Below are 15,096 nucleotides of genomic sequence, written 5' to 3' on the forward strand. Positions count from 1 at the left end.
CTAGACTTAAAGTTTGTATCTGTAACCACATTAGTATAGCTATATAGTAATCTTAGAGTTTAGTACTAATAGGTATTTCTTGCAACTAATGTGTTTTTTATAGCAAAAGTATATTTTACAGCTAGAGTGTTTTTTGTTTTTTTTTTTTTTTTTTTCAGACAGTGTATTTTATCAATGGAAATCTAAAAAACTTGTACCTGTTGCTTTAATAAACCTCCTTATTTGTGTATCTAGTAATCAGAAAAATCTTACTGGATGGATTGACTTCTAGTATATAGTATACTATTTGTGAATCTGTGCAAGCATGTAAATTCAATGGTCAAGACTACCCCTGCACTATCAGTGAATCCATAAATCTTGTGAATTTGACATGATGCTGGACAGGCAGTTGAGCATGATCAGAATTATAATGCTGACTTGAGGTCATTTGATGCAATTTGACATCACTCAGGAGTTCATCTCAACCGCACCTAGGCCCTGGTGAAAATACTGAGGACAAGCTAGAATGCAAGGGAGCTTAACTTCTGTTAAATTAACCCTCTTAACACAACACAGGAATAATCTACAAATATATCTATATCTTCTCACAAGGTGTATACTATTCAGTTTCCTAGTTTACCTTCTAGCACTATATTTTTTTTTATATTATTAAAAAAGGAATTTGATAACAGATAAACTCAACCCTAGACTGTAAATAATTTGAAATCACAGGAAAGAGAGAAATCTGTTATCTCCTTTTCCCTTGAAAATCTTCCATTTGAAAAAAAAAACAAAAACAAAACAAACAAACAAAACAAACAAACAAACAAACAAAAACAACAAAAAAAAAAACAAGTAGCTTTACAAGATTCATTTGAATAAATCTTTTTACTGCTATGTGAGTGTTATAACCATCTTATTACAGTCAACCTTTTGCTTTCCTTCTCGTGGGTCAAGAAAACTTGAAATATTATCTTTATATTGAAACATAAATTAGGCAGAAGGAAAATGACCTTCACATTTGCTTGGGAGATCATTTTGTGATTAAGAAGGCTTTATAGTTTTGCATTCCCTCAACCTGAAAAGGTCATGGTATCCCATCAGGAATGCCCTCAGATTCCCAAAACCAAAGCAAGTCATTGACAGAATGGGGCTAATATATGTGAAATTCTTCTGGCTACATTTACAAGACAGTTACTGTCAGTTCACATTTGTGGAGTCTAGTTGATAAAGTGTGTTCTAAAAATGTCCACTGGGACAAGCTTCTGGTGATTAATGTGTAGAGGAACAACATATCTGAACACCATAGATCAGATTTGAGATAGTCACCAGCATGCACAGATATGTTGAGACAGTCTCTCAGAAGCTAAACATCGAGGGCTATGTAACTTACATGGCAAATTCTAGAAAACCTTAACAAATTGCAGAAGCTGAATAGTTTCCTTTGATCACTATTTCAGATTCATTAGTTAGTCTTCTCCGAGATACACAGCTTAACCTTCCTTTGTAGGGAAACAGAAATTAAGTGTCACATCTGGAAAAAAACCCAAATACACTATCTCAAATAGTATTAAAACCTATAGTGAATTATCTGAATCCTATCTTCGATATATTCTCTGTGTTGGGTAGTATAGGACACTATTGGAAGTATTGACTAGGTTTTTTGTGACAGTCACCTGGGACTCAGTCTAATCTGGCTAAGTAATGCTACTGAAACACGCTAGAGTGTTTAAAAACATCTACATGAGTCTGAAAGTTATGGTGCAATGTATATGGGACACAAGGGTCTTCCTGAAAGAGCAGGTTGAAGCCAGCTATGTTAACACTAGAAAATCTCATGTTAAATGAGACACCTGTGTTTAGCCAACAGAATTGAGTCATATAAGCTTCAAATCTACCTCTTCTCTTTACTCACCTAATGATTTGTGATTTGGAATGTTTTTATCATGTGAAGGACAGTTTGCTCTTTCACCTCAGCAGTTCCAAACCTTCACATAGAATCAACAATTGGATTAAACACAAACAGTATTTTATTTCTATGAATGACTTGGCAATTAGATATAATTACAAATATTATCTGAAACCTGATTGCTAATATCTATTGACGGATACATAAAATACAATAATTTCTTCCTAAAACAAAGAGAAATTGGATGACGTTACTAATTCTGTAATGTTTTCCACCTCTGCCTGTTCAAATCCACTTATAAAACAAACCAAAACAAGAATAAGAAAAATTTCCTGGAAAAAAATACCTAGTTTTCAAATGTATTGTGCTTTAGCTTATTATGAGACTTTCTACCTTCTACTAACACTTTTAATATACAGTATTTTCATAGTTAGTATTTTCTTGGCATCATAATTGTCCTTTATTTTTTGTCACTATCACCATAACAGTAGAATTTGAGAGTAACAGGAGCCCAAAAAACTGCAAAAGTAAGTGTCTCTTCTTAAATCGTGAGTATTTGTACTGAGTTTAGATACTATACTAATAATGGAAAAGTTATTTAATTGTTTTAGAAATGGTAAGAAATTTCCTTTCCTATGGCGCAGTCAGTACAGCAGCTTTGTCATCTGCTTTGATGTAGTATGAGACTCTCTATAACAAATTAGCTGTGGTAATCCAATTGCATTTTTTCTGGATATGAAAACTAGTGTTAAGAATAAACTGGTTTGATGCTAAGAATTTTGATAGGGTAATTCTAAGGTCATTCTGATTTTAATGATGTTCAGAGTCTGCATGTGATTTAATCTCATCTGACAAGTAATAGGATCAAACCAAGCTGCTGATTTTTCTTTTGCTTTTGAAAAAAATTCAATAGCAGATTAAGATGTTTGGTCAGGGATGTAGAAGCTTTAGACATATCAAAAGACTGTTTTAAGTTCTGGCATGTATTTTAAATTGAGATTAGTACCAAATTACCAATGAAAGAATCATCCTTACTTCCTCGTTAAAAAAAAAAAAAAAAAAATAGTAGATATTCAATGATTACATTAACATTTCTAGATCAGAAATAAAAGCAATTATCTAATATGTGTTTTTGTACGTAATCTTCAATGCATATCAAATGTGTTATATTTATCTCACCTAACCCTGAGTACAGACACAGCTGAGTCTTCTGAGTTAAGGTTTCTGTTATGATTTCTGTCAGAGTTTAAATCGCTTTTCAATTCTCACCTCATAACTAAAATATAAATAATATAGCGAATTTGAAGGGAATTAAAATGAAAGTTGGTAGTTTACCACCATACTGTGCTGGATGAAATTGCATTATTTACTTCTTCTTTATTTCTGGACAAATCATTTACCAGTTTATCAGGTCCATTATTTGCATTTAACTTGTCAAATAAAGTAAGCCATCACTCCTCTGAATTCCTTTCATCTTTCAGAATATTTCTGACTTATGCAGATGGATCACTTAGCCATTCTCAGTCAATGGAAGCCATGAAAGAACCATTTACATCTCTAATTCTGATTAGAATTTTTACAATATTTATATATTTATTCCTGCAGATGTTTGTGATTATATGTTTCCCTGTAGAACATGTCAGCTTTGACCTAACACCTCATTAATGTGGCTTTCTGGCTTCTGTGCTGCTGCTGGCCTGTAGCAGCCAGTTTGAACCACAAGCAACAGTGTTTTTCTCTCCCCAAAATGTATTTTGTATTTTTAACTAATTTGTTTTTCCCTTTTATTTTGGCAGAGAAGCTGGGGAGGGGAAAGAGTGAAAGGCCTATTCCAAATTGTTTCTTTTCCCTTCCATGGACTAGTCAAAAAGCCATGTGTTGTTTTGGGAAGCTGGTAAGGACATAGAATATTTGCTACCCAGTTTCTAATTATTTTATGCTAAATAAAACACTTTTAACAGAAGTGAATTAATGGATATTTAATATGAGCTACAAAATCCCTTTTGACAGAATGCTGTCTTGGTGCCTCTCTGGGGCACCAAGCTTGGTCAACTTTTACCATGTTTAAGTAGGCTAAACACAAAAATACAAGGCAGCACCTACTGGATATAACTATGTAATGGACAGCTAAGACTAATGAGCTGTAAAGCTGGGCTTCGGTGTTGTCATCCACTCCAATAAGAAACATTAGGAGCTCACCCAACACATGCCAGTAAGGTGGGAAAGGGTTACACTCTACTGCTGTTTGAAATGGCCTGGTGCTCACCATTCCAAAGGTGCTGATTCCCTCTTGTGTTCCTTTTTTTAGAAGGTTTCACATCTTTTCATGTCAGTATTTTTGCTCTTGAATCTTTTACCTACCAGCCATGCACAGCTAAACAATCTTACTTCTGTCTGCAATTTTTTTTTTTTGTAATTCTCTCTTGCACAGCTCTATGTGATGTAATTTATCATATCATTTTTTTCAGAATTCAGCATCTCTCTCAGAATTCTGAGCCCAGGGTTCACACATATGAAATACAAAAACTAGATCTAGAATAGCAAAATGGATGCCCTGGGAAAAAACATTGATAAAGTTGTCATGTCAGGGGGTAAAAGCACATCACTACCTGGCTCTTAATTTTTTAGAATTATTTTCTTCTGAAATAATTCAGAAAACCAATGTTTTAGTGTTTCTTTTTGTGTGGTGGGTAGACATAAACAACTCTGGCCCTTGCCTTGAAACTTTTTCTAGATGCTTTTGGACACTTCATCCTGACATGATAGCTTCTATGATGACCTTTTCAATTCACCTTTTTCTCCATTTCCTGCATATGGATTTAATACATATCTGTGAATTTCTACAATGTAGAGGTAGGATTTATTTTGTATACATCTAGCACTGTAAAAATTAGGCATCTAGTTTAAGTTTTACAGCTCACCTCTGAAAGGTATTCTTTATTCTCTATGTCTTATATACATGAGGAAGGGTTGAGCTCTGGCCTGTAGGTACGACTGTTTCTTTTTTGACTTGTAACAGACACTGGTCAAGTATTTTAAACCAGACAACTAACTTAAATAATTGAAGCTCAATGGGATTGATTTAAGCCATGTAAATCAACCACGTATCAGTCCTGAGGTTTTGTCTGAGACTTTAGACATGTGTTTGAACTCTTCTATAAGAAGCAATGATTTCCTGACCTGAGATTTTTTTGATGCTTAGACAAGACTAATTAAATGTCTTGTCAAAGGACTTTAGGACTGACCTTCATGTTTTCAGTTGTTTTCTTATGACACTAGGACACTGGTTTTCTTCTTAGTTTACAGATTGAAGTAGTATCTTCATACAGTCCATATCTTAATTAGCAAGTACATTTTTCAAAGAGTTGTGTACTTACTAAGTACAATTGTTGTCAGGTAGATAAATTTGATCTGAAGATTGCCATCAAAGGTGACCAATATTTCTTAAAAGAAACACAATGACCTGCACTACTTTCTGTCATGACACTGCCATTATATTCCTTTTCTTCCTGACTTCAGTTCTTTTGCAGTTAAAAATACTTGTGACATCTCAGTCTTTAAGTCTTCTGTCTTTACATAAGAACATTTAAGATCATGCTGTAAAGCCTGATTAATATGCTGGATTGAAAGCAAAGGTTGTGAGGTTTAAAAAGCAATAAGAAAAGATCTCTTTGCAGGGACAGTATGCTCTGAAGAAATTTAATTTTCCTTAAGGCTTTTCAGTCCATGGCAAAGAGAAAAGTAAATACTGCCTGGCTTCACCTGTCTGGTGTAGGTTTACTCAGATAGACAATTTCTAAGAGTATACTGTAAAGTAAATCCATGTTCTTCTTTCATTTGTAAGAATGCAATTGGCTAATCGTTAAACCATAAGTAAAATATTTTTAAATAATCGTGGAAGAGCAAAAAAAAAAAAAAAAAGTGTATTAGATAGCTGAAGTTTGTATTGTGCTGTTTAAACATATTGTAATATATATCTCAAAAGGCTTTTAGTGCTATAGCAACTGTATCTTCTGTCCAAAAAGAAGGAAGTACAGACAATTTGATGTTAGTGGAATTTCTGAAGTGAAATTGCTTTTTTTTTGCAATATAAATGAGACAAAGTTATAACATTAGGATAAAAAATGGATGGTATTAATTTACATTTAAGAGATGACTAGCTGTTTTATTTTTTTTTTAAGAATTTATTGTTGTGCAAAAAATATTAATTTGTAAAATTAAACACTACAAACATAGAAAAAGTGTTTCAGAATGTAGAGATGTCACTGTCCAACCCACCTAATCCTGTATTTAGCCCCTAATCCTGTATTAGGGGCTATTAATAGGAGGCACAGTCATAAAAGATAGTAAAATCTTCCAAAATATCATGACTAAAGCAACCTCAACTAAAAATACAAGTAAATGTACTTTATCTTTGAATCATGACCTTCATGCTAGGTTTAGTATACTATCTATATAGAAGAGAATAACACATTCTGTGATGTATTGCAGTCAGTTATGGCTGACATTTCAACTTTTTCTGTTCTTTATACATTGCGATCTTAGCTATATGGAACAGCAGTTGAATTTGAATCAGTCATTTTGTTAGCTTTGATTATTAAATTGTCTTGAAGAACAGCAGTATTCTTAATTATGATTTTCTGTTATTCACTTAGATGCATCAACAGTTTAGCTGAGCTTCTCAGACTTGAAAGCTATATCTGTGTTATCTTTGCATTATTCTGCACTTGATCTTTGGAGATTGTTACATTATCTGCAAAAGAGAAAAGAAGAAATGAACAATAAATTCCATTTTGAATATAACACAGTAGAAGAAATAGATTGTTTCGGTATGTCACAGAAGCTAAACAAATTTGGGAAGATAAATATGTGTTGGAATATATAGGGTGTAAGCTTCAATAGTTATGGCTGTTATAAATGACTGGTCAAGAAACTGTAACATATTTGGGATCATACTTTGTTCTACTCTACCACTGAGCATTTATATCCATCACAGAAATTACAAGTTAGATAGGATTTGAGGTAAAGGTGATGATAATGAAAAAACACAATCCTTGCTGACTCTGCTGTGCAAGCTCAGCAGCAAAACTGAAAGACCCAGTAAAACATGATATCAGCTCAATACTGTAACAATTTTGTGGTGTTTTCTCATAAAATGAGTTCAAGAAGATGTAGCAAAAATCTTGCTCCACATTATCAATAATATATTTTTGAACTTACAAGAATGAAATAGATAATACCAGATGGTTGATTCTGTGGTGAAGAATTAAAAGATGACAGGTGCATTCTGAGTAGATTACTACAATAACTACAGTCTATTGTGTTTTGGTGGACTGTTTGATTATAGAACATCAGCTGTTTCTAATGAGAAAGTATTCTAGATTTACACACTTTAATATATTTTTGTTACTTTTATCCAAATTGACTATTTAGGTAAGGTGTGGAAAATATTGTAAAAATGACTAAACACATACTCATGCCTTTCCCTTGCTGACCTAGTGTAGTGTATATTCTGCAAATAGTCCCAGAGACATCCATGGAAGTACTCAAAGAGGATAATTTTCAAAATATTACCTTTAGCAGACACTATTCCAAATATTCAGAGTTGTCAGAATTTCATTATTTACATACGAAGAGGACAAAGTGTAGTTTTGTTAACAGAATAAACTTAAAAAAATAAATTTGCTTCTAATATTCCATTTTAGACTATTCAGAAGCATTTTCAGAATATAAACATGGGCAATAGGTTATGCATGGAATGCCATGTGTCAAACTGGTAATACACTAAGGCTTTCCCTGGAAGCTACACAGAAGAAAAATTGAAGACAGTAATACTGTGACACCTTGTAGGATGTTTCCCTAAAATGAAAAATAAATAGTATAGAAAGACATTAATGTAAGTATTCCATTCCTAGTTTCTCTCTCTCTTTTATAATATTTTAATTATATACAAAGCTTGCAGAATTATGATATTATGCATCTGATAAGCTATGTCCTAAGAATTAGCCTTTGATATATGCATCTCCAGAATGTAGTGCAAACTAGTAGAAAAATAAGTCTTCCAAGAAAGTCTGTAACATGAATAGAATTGATGAATTTAGAGAAATAATAATTTATTATTGTTCCATAAAGGAAAGGAGAGAAAGAATACACTCAATCTTTATTATCATATAATGTCAGGCAGTACCTGTTCTGGCAAACTAAAGTGTCAGAGGCCTTTCCCAACTACTACAGTGTGGCTGTCTTTACTGCTAAAGATGGTTCTTCCTGCAACTGCCTCTCCTCAGTACAGTTTCAGGGCAATTCCAGGGACTGGAGCACTCCTGGGACCACGCATCATGGGCAGTTCATAGCTGATGTTGCCTTGGAGACTTAAAACAGTACATAAGAACAGATATGGGCCATCCAATGACAGGTAGCCTCAGTAAATTAAGAGTACGATAACTCTTGGTTAAATTTAGATGTCAATACTGTAGAAGTACAATTTTGAATTAGATATCTTATAGCCTCCTTTTGTAATCAATAGAGAGAAAAAAATATCTTTAGTGTAAAACAATCTGAATTACTAATTGTAAGTGGTATATAAATTTATATCTTATATAACATATTATGTATCTATTAGACATACCAATTGTTTGAATATTTTCATTCACTCAGAAATAGCACTCATAGGCTAGTAAATTAATAGTAAATTACATGTGTCCAGAAAAATTTGCAGGTGTGAAGTTCAATTGGCGTACAACATGCAAGCTTTTTCTAGTAAACTCTCTTATAAGGGTGTGTGGAAGGTGAGAGCTTCTGTTTCCTTCAGGTTGTCTGATAAAGGACTTTATCGATGCAAAGGAGGAAGAATAGGAACACACAGAGACAAAAACTTGGTAAATAAGAGTCAACAAAGACACTGGAAAGGTCAAAGGTCTACATTTACTAATTCATGGGCCATTAAGAAACTCTGGGCCCAGCTTTGGAGAAAGCCACCTGGACTTTGTAACTGATAAACAGGGGAAAACAAGAGGAATGTGAGGATTTGAGATATTCAGGCGAGGTTTGTGGGACTATGAAAAATTTATAAAGGATTGTCTGGGGCAAGTGGATAGGGAGGAGCAAAGCAGGGATCAGACAGAAAAGGCCATAAAAGAGACGGTTACATGTGAACCATGGCTCCCTAGTGCACTTATCTGACCAAGCTTTGCACCTGATCACTGATTACTGTCCTGTCTTCTTGCACCTTCTTATTGAATCTTTTCTCAACTATCTGTCATCTCACTCCATGTTTGTGCATGCTGCAAAGTTAAGTAAGTGTCAACTAGTGGGTAGACCTGTGGGAGTGATGCCATTTCCTGGAGTGGGGTCCAGTGGCCAGGCAGGAGGCATCTCCAGGCCCTGGAGCTGCTGGAGATGGTGGCCTCTTGTTATATCCCTTAAAATCTCTTTCCCTCTGAATCTGTGTGGCCTTCTTTAGACTGTTTTTGGAGAACATCCTGGGGATCTTCTGAACCACTGTGAGGATTACCTGAGTGAGTACTCAATGCATGAATCAAAAGCATGCCAAAAGCTTTTTTCTCATTCCAGTACAGTGTAAGTTACTAATACAGACAGCCCTAAAGTAACCACATCTCTCCACTGAGAGATTCTACGGTACCTAAGATGTAGTTGTGGTTACTGTAGATGTTTAGCAGATTAATTTTGTTTTCATGGGTATTTCTTTTTGAGAGATGTAATGTTTCCTAGTCTATTTTATTATTAATTCTAGAAAATGATGAGTCTTTCTTCTCATAAACAGGTGATTACATATTTTTAATTGTTTTTAAAAATCACTTATCGAAGTCATCGTGTGCACAGACAGACACACAAACACCCACACACTACTAGTCCATCTAGTAGTAGTAGTAGTAGCTAGTAGAGAAAGACCAGCTTAGTATTCTTTCTTTTAAATCCTACCAAAAATATTGAGATTGTTTTCAACAAATAAATTATGCCAAAGAGAAAAGATACTTTACTCTTTTCTAACCACATAGATTGCATAATTCTAGAAACATTTGGGGGGGTCTTTCAGTAACTTTTATCTTCACCCTGTAATGCCTTCTATGATATAAACTAATCTACTGAATTAATGGCCAAGATAAGAGGAAAGGTTGCATGTAAGAGGCAATTGAACAACTTTTTAACCTTCATAATGATTCATCAACTAACAGTAATTAGTTCTATCACAGAAAATAATAGCTTTCTTTCCTTCTCTCTCTCTTTCTTTTCCTTCCTTTCTTCCTTCCTTCCTCCCTTCCTCCCTTCCTTCTTTCCTTTCCTTGCTTCCTTCCTTCCTGAACTTCATTCCTTAACAAACCACGTTTTTGTGATTTTGATCTTTTTCTTCTGACTAGAAGCATAACTTAGTGCAAAAGTTATGAGAAACCATTTCATGAGACATTTAAAAACCTTAAAATATGTCTTCAAAATGTTTTGAAGGGTACTGGCTTGTATATTATGCAAAAGTCTGGAAAGTAGGAGTAGATTAATTGCTAGAAAAAAAAACATGTTGAGAGACACAGTGCAAAAGTTGGGAGGAGATAGAGGTAGAATGAGGAAGAGGGAAGAGCAGAATTATAGACAGCAAAGAGCTTTGAGAAGAGGTTTGAGGATTTTCAAATGAATTTTACTTTTTACCGTCACTTAACTCTGGTTAAATTACAAGGATTAATGATACAAAGGATAAAGAACTTTGGTTTGGTTTGGTTTTAGATCTGCAATTCTATACTCTTAAGGGCACAGAGATGTAAAAGAAAAATAAATCTGGAATATTTCTAAGAGAAAGGAAACTAAGGGATATATGTAACATCAGAACTGACTAGTAGTCATTATGAGCAGATACTATTTACTAGTATCCCTGCACTGAAATACATGTAAATTGTTCCAAAACTTTATGTTCTTGTTCAACCCATAATATATTCTCAAGTATTTTTGAGTTAGGATAGTAAAGTTACACTACTAATATTTTTCTTTCTTATAATAGCTAAATGAAAATCATAGTAAATAATGGAAATTGGGATATTTAAAGTCATTAATATGTAGGAAGACACTCCAACACACAGTGACTTATAACTGAAAGGACAACAATTTTTCACCAAAATTGCAATACAGAAAGAAGCAACTAGAAAAAATTCTCACTTACAAAACCTGTAATTAGGGCTTGCTTGTAGTTGCAAAAACAGATCCTCAAGGGTACAGAAGATATCCCTACACACATAATTGAAATGATCCTTGCATAATTGTTTGTCTATTCAAATCTCTCCTGCCTATTAAATTGTCGCATTATAATAAAAAAGCTACAAAGGGAACATCCTAATTAATATCCATCAAAATTAGAACTATTAATGCATTCTCCTAGCAGGGTATTTCTAAATGTTCATGCCAGGGTGATGGATATAGGGGAAATAAAGAAACATTGATTTTGGTTTGTCTCTCTCTGTCTCAGGACACCTCATGTTGAACACTATTATATTTCGAGTGGAGGAACTGAACTTGATTTTACAAAGAAAGATGTTTTAAAAAGATTTCAAGCTTGGAAATCACAAACTTATATTAAGAAAACTTGCAGCGTGTGTTGTCCCAGATCAGTATTTAGGAAACCAGACCTGGAAGCTATGTGTATACTGCTACAACAGCAAGCAACTCCTCAGGCATGAGTGTCCAAGCTGTAAATTTTTATCATGGTCCGTAACATAGATTGGTCTCTCCTGGAATCATTTATTCCCTGGAAATTCCTGGTCATTGTCTCACACTTATCAGTAGTTAGAGGTCATTCACAACAGATGGCATAGACAAATTATTTATGAGGAAAATAAAGTTTAGTAAAAGCTGTGTGAATAGTACTATGTCACTCTCCCTAGGGAGAATGGGCCTTGGCCCCATTTAATTTGCTAGTATACAGACTGTATCCACATAGCCAAATTGATTTTATGTTACTGTATATCTCTAATTGAGGAATGATACATACTTGGTCATAAAGTTAATTTTCATTTTAGATTATGCTAACCTAAATTAGTTAATGACCCCTGGGATCCTTTACTATTCAGTCAAGAGAAAGAGAAAAAAAAAAAAAAAAGAGAGAGAAAAGGATTAATTTAGTCCACGTGAGAATTCGATTGCTCTCTTGAGATAATTCACCTTCATTGACTATGGAAGCAGCCTAGGCGCTTTTTCAAACTTATGACTATTGTCAATTTAAGCATCTCAAGTAGTTGTCTTCTGTTACATGGGATGAATCAAACCCCTGATAACCATTTGTGCCATCTTCAACTACTACACTAAATTCAATTTTCTTATTTTGCTGGTGGTTCTGTTGCTCCCAAAGATATTTCTGAGTTTAGTCTTGAGGCAGTTAAGTGAATAATGTATATATTTTAACTGTATAAGCTAATGCAGTCAGTGCTAGTAAGTAACGTGATTGCATCTAACGAATATTAAAGTTTGAATACAAATATGGAACAAGCTAAGAACAGGTAAAAATCTTACAAAGTTCACATAAATATTGAAAACTTTAATTATGTGAAATTAGCAACTGAAAAATTAGCCACCTCTTCTGAGTGTTTGAAATACATAGCAGAACTCTTGCTTCCAGTTTTGTAATACTTTATGCTGTACAGAAAGATTTCAAAATCTGTACTTAACCAAATGAGCAAAAAAATCAAGAAGCATTTTGCATTGACAAATAAGGAAGTCTATCCTGTAAAGTTTTGTCGATGCTTCTTTCTTTTTTTTTCTTTTTTTTTTTTTTTTTTTTTTTCGGGACATAGTCCTGGGGAAGTGGCTGTCTGTGACCCTCCATGCACAGGGGCTTGGACCAGAAACCTGTTCCAGCCTCATTCCAGGCTCTATTCTATAGTTGGTTTCAAAACTCTCCTATAACTTTACCTGTAGTTTTATATGAGCGATAAGACCAGTCAAAAATTCAGGATTTTCATAATTTTATTCTCATTTTGTGTAAGTCTTTCATAGGACAGTAAAACCATGAAAATTTTGAGGGCACAAATAAGTTGATTTTTTTTCCCAAAAATCTGTGTTAATAAACAAAAGGTTGCATTTTAACATTACCAAGTTGCAATGCATATTTCATTAATTCCCAAAATAACATAAAATAAATAACAAAGAGACTACTTATACTCAGTATTTAAGAAAAAAAAAAATATTTGGAATATATTGAGCATTGTAGCCAACGTGGAATTTAAAAAAAAAAAGGAAAAAAAATTGGAAGAGAGTTAAATGTTTTTGATATTGCTGAACTCTATTTGCTCATTTTTTTTTATTTTTTTTTTTTTTTCCAGATCAGAATGTTTTATGGAAACAAGTTAATTTTGCTGTTAAATATTTGGGCATAGAATGTTTAATTTCAGAGAATAGGTGTTCTGTCAGCTAACATGCACGGGATACGTGGGAATCCTTGCCCATTCAAGTCAGAGTAGTCTGAGATTGAAGCACTGTGATGCATTTTTCAGAAAAGCAGGTTGCTCTATAATCAAGGTTAGTGTCCTGATTTTGTGTGCTAAGCAGTGTGTCCCACTTTATACAAACACCTTCACCTATCTGAAAGTTGTGTCAGGTTTCTATGCAAAACCAGAGATGGTAAAAAGTCCATTTTCACCTAAAACCCCAACAAAACAAAGCAAAAACTTTGAAAACTTTCTTTTTTCTGCCCATATAGAACAAAAGAAATGTGAATCCTCAAATCTCTTAAACAAAACAGATTTTATTATACCTGTCCCTGCAAAACATTTAGTATTATCAGGGTCTTCTTGTTAACATATGAAACCTTGCAACAGAATGATTTCCAGTTAGGAAATTAATACATGAGAATGAAAATATACTGTTTTTTATATTACTTCCAAGGATTTTCTTTCATTTTTTAAAGTTTAGTAAACAGGTGAAAAATATTCAGTTTCCTGAATTCAGATCCAGATCCTATCAAGCCCCACAGAATTATTTTCATTGAATGCTCTTGGAATTTGGAAAACTGCTTTCTTTTACAAACAAAACCTACCTTTAAGACTTATATAAATCCTATCATGGTAATGCAATTATTGCCTTCCTATTCAGAAGTAGTTTTGGTTTGCAGCTCTCTTGATGCTTGGCTAAGTCCTAAACAAACTGTAAGGCAGGAGGCCTTATCCTTCTAGTTGAAATTCCTAAATGAGGGTTTGTCACACTGTGACCTTTATGTTCTGTACAAACTCTACTTACTAACAGTATTTTCTAATACATTACAACTAGGGTTAAAGAACAGTATAATTCTAATTCTTTGTGAACAAGTAAAACTAAACGTGACTCTTTTGAGATGATAATTATGGGGATATATATACCCCAAATCTCATTTGTCAGGATTATGATGACAGGAGCAAGGAGAAATAAAGATGCTCTCTCTTTCATGCATGATACCAAAAGTATCCAAGTAGAAGAAAATGTGTGATTTTGAGGTTCTAGTTAAGATTTAGCTTTTATAGTTTTTCTATAACTGTAATGGATTTTTTTTTTTCTTTTAAACAAGATGTTTTGGAGGACTGTCAGAAATATTAAATGGGATGAAAAGTGCCTATACCACTACAAAAGAGGATTGTGAGGTTTCTCCAGTCCTGTGATACATGCAAACCAGGTAAGGTTCACTCTGTCCAGAATTAGCTCTCTCTTGAGCAGATCTGTTGTGGAGAAGCCGTTTAGAGGTATCTGAAACAGAGCTGAAGAGTGAAATAATATTTAAGCAGGGTAGCCTCTCATAAGACTGATGTTTAAAGTCACTCCTAGCCCTCTCATGTTTATGAGAATGGACATACTAAAAGTACAACATTTGGTGATATTTTGTAGCTAGCACAGCCACTGTTTAGATTTAGTTTGAGAACAGGAAGATAACACCCTGGGACAGAATTAAAGTTTTTAATTGTTGTTGTCTGAAAACCAAGGTTTCTCAGAGTGCTCTGCCCACAGGTGTCAGACAGCTGGGAAGGGGGCATAGATGAGGTGGATCTTGACTGTCATCCAGACTGATCAATAAGAATATTCCATCCCATTGGTGTCATGCTTCATATTTAAGGAGAGTCAGGATCTTCTGGCTAGGGATGGAGTCAGGATGTAGTTGGGACAGACAGGGAGAGAGACGTGTTCTGCTCTGTTCTGTTTCTGTTCTGTTTCGGGGTAGTTGTGTTCATGAGTTTCTTTAGTTCGGC

This window comes from Columba livia, chromosome 1 (assembly GCF_036013475.1).
Source record: "Columba livia isolate bColLiv1 breed racing homer chromosome 1, bColLiv1.pat.W.v2, whole genome shotgun sequence".
NCBI classification, from domain to species: Eukaryota; Metazoa; Chordata; class Aves; order Columbiformes; family Columbidae; genus Columba; species Columba livia.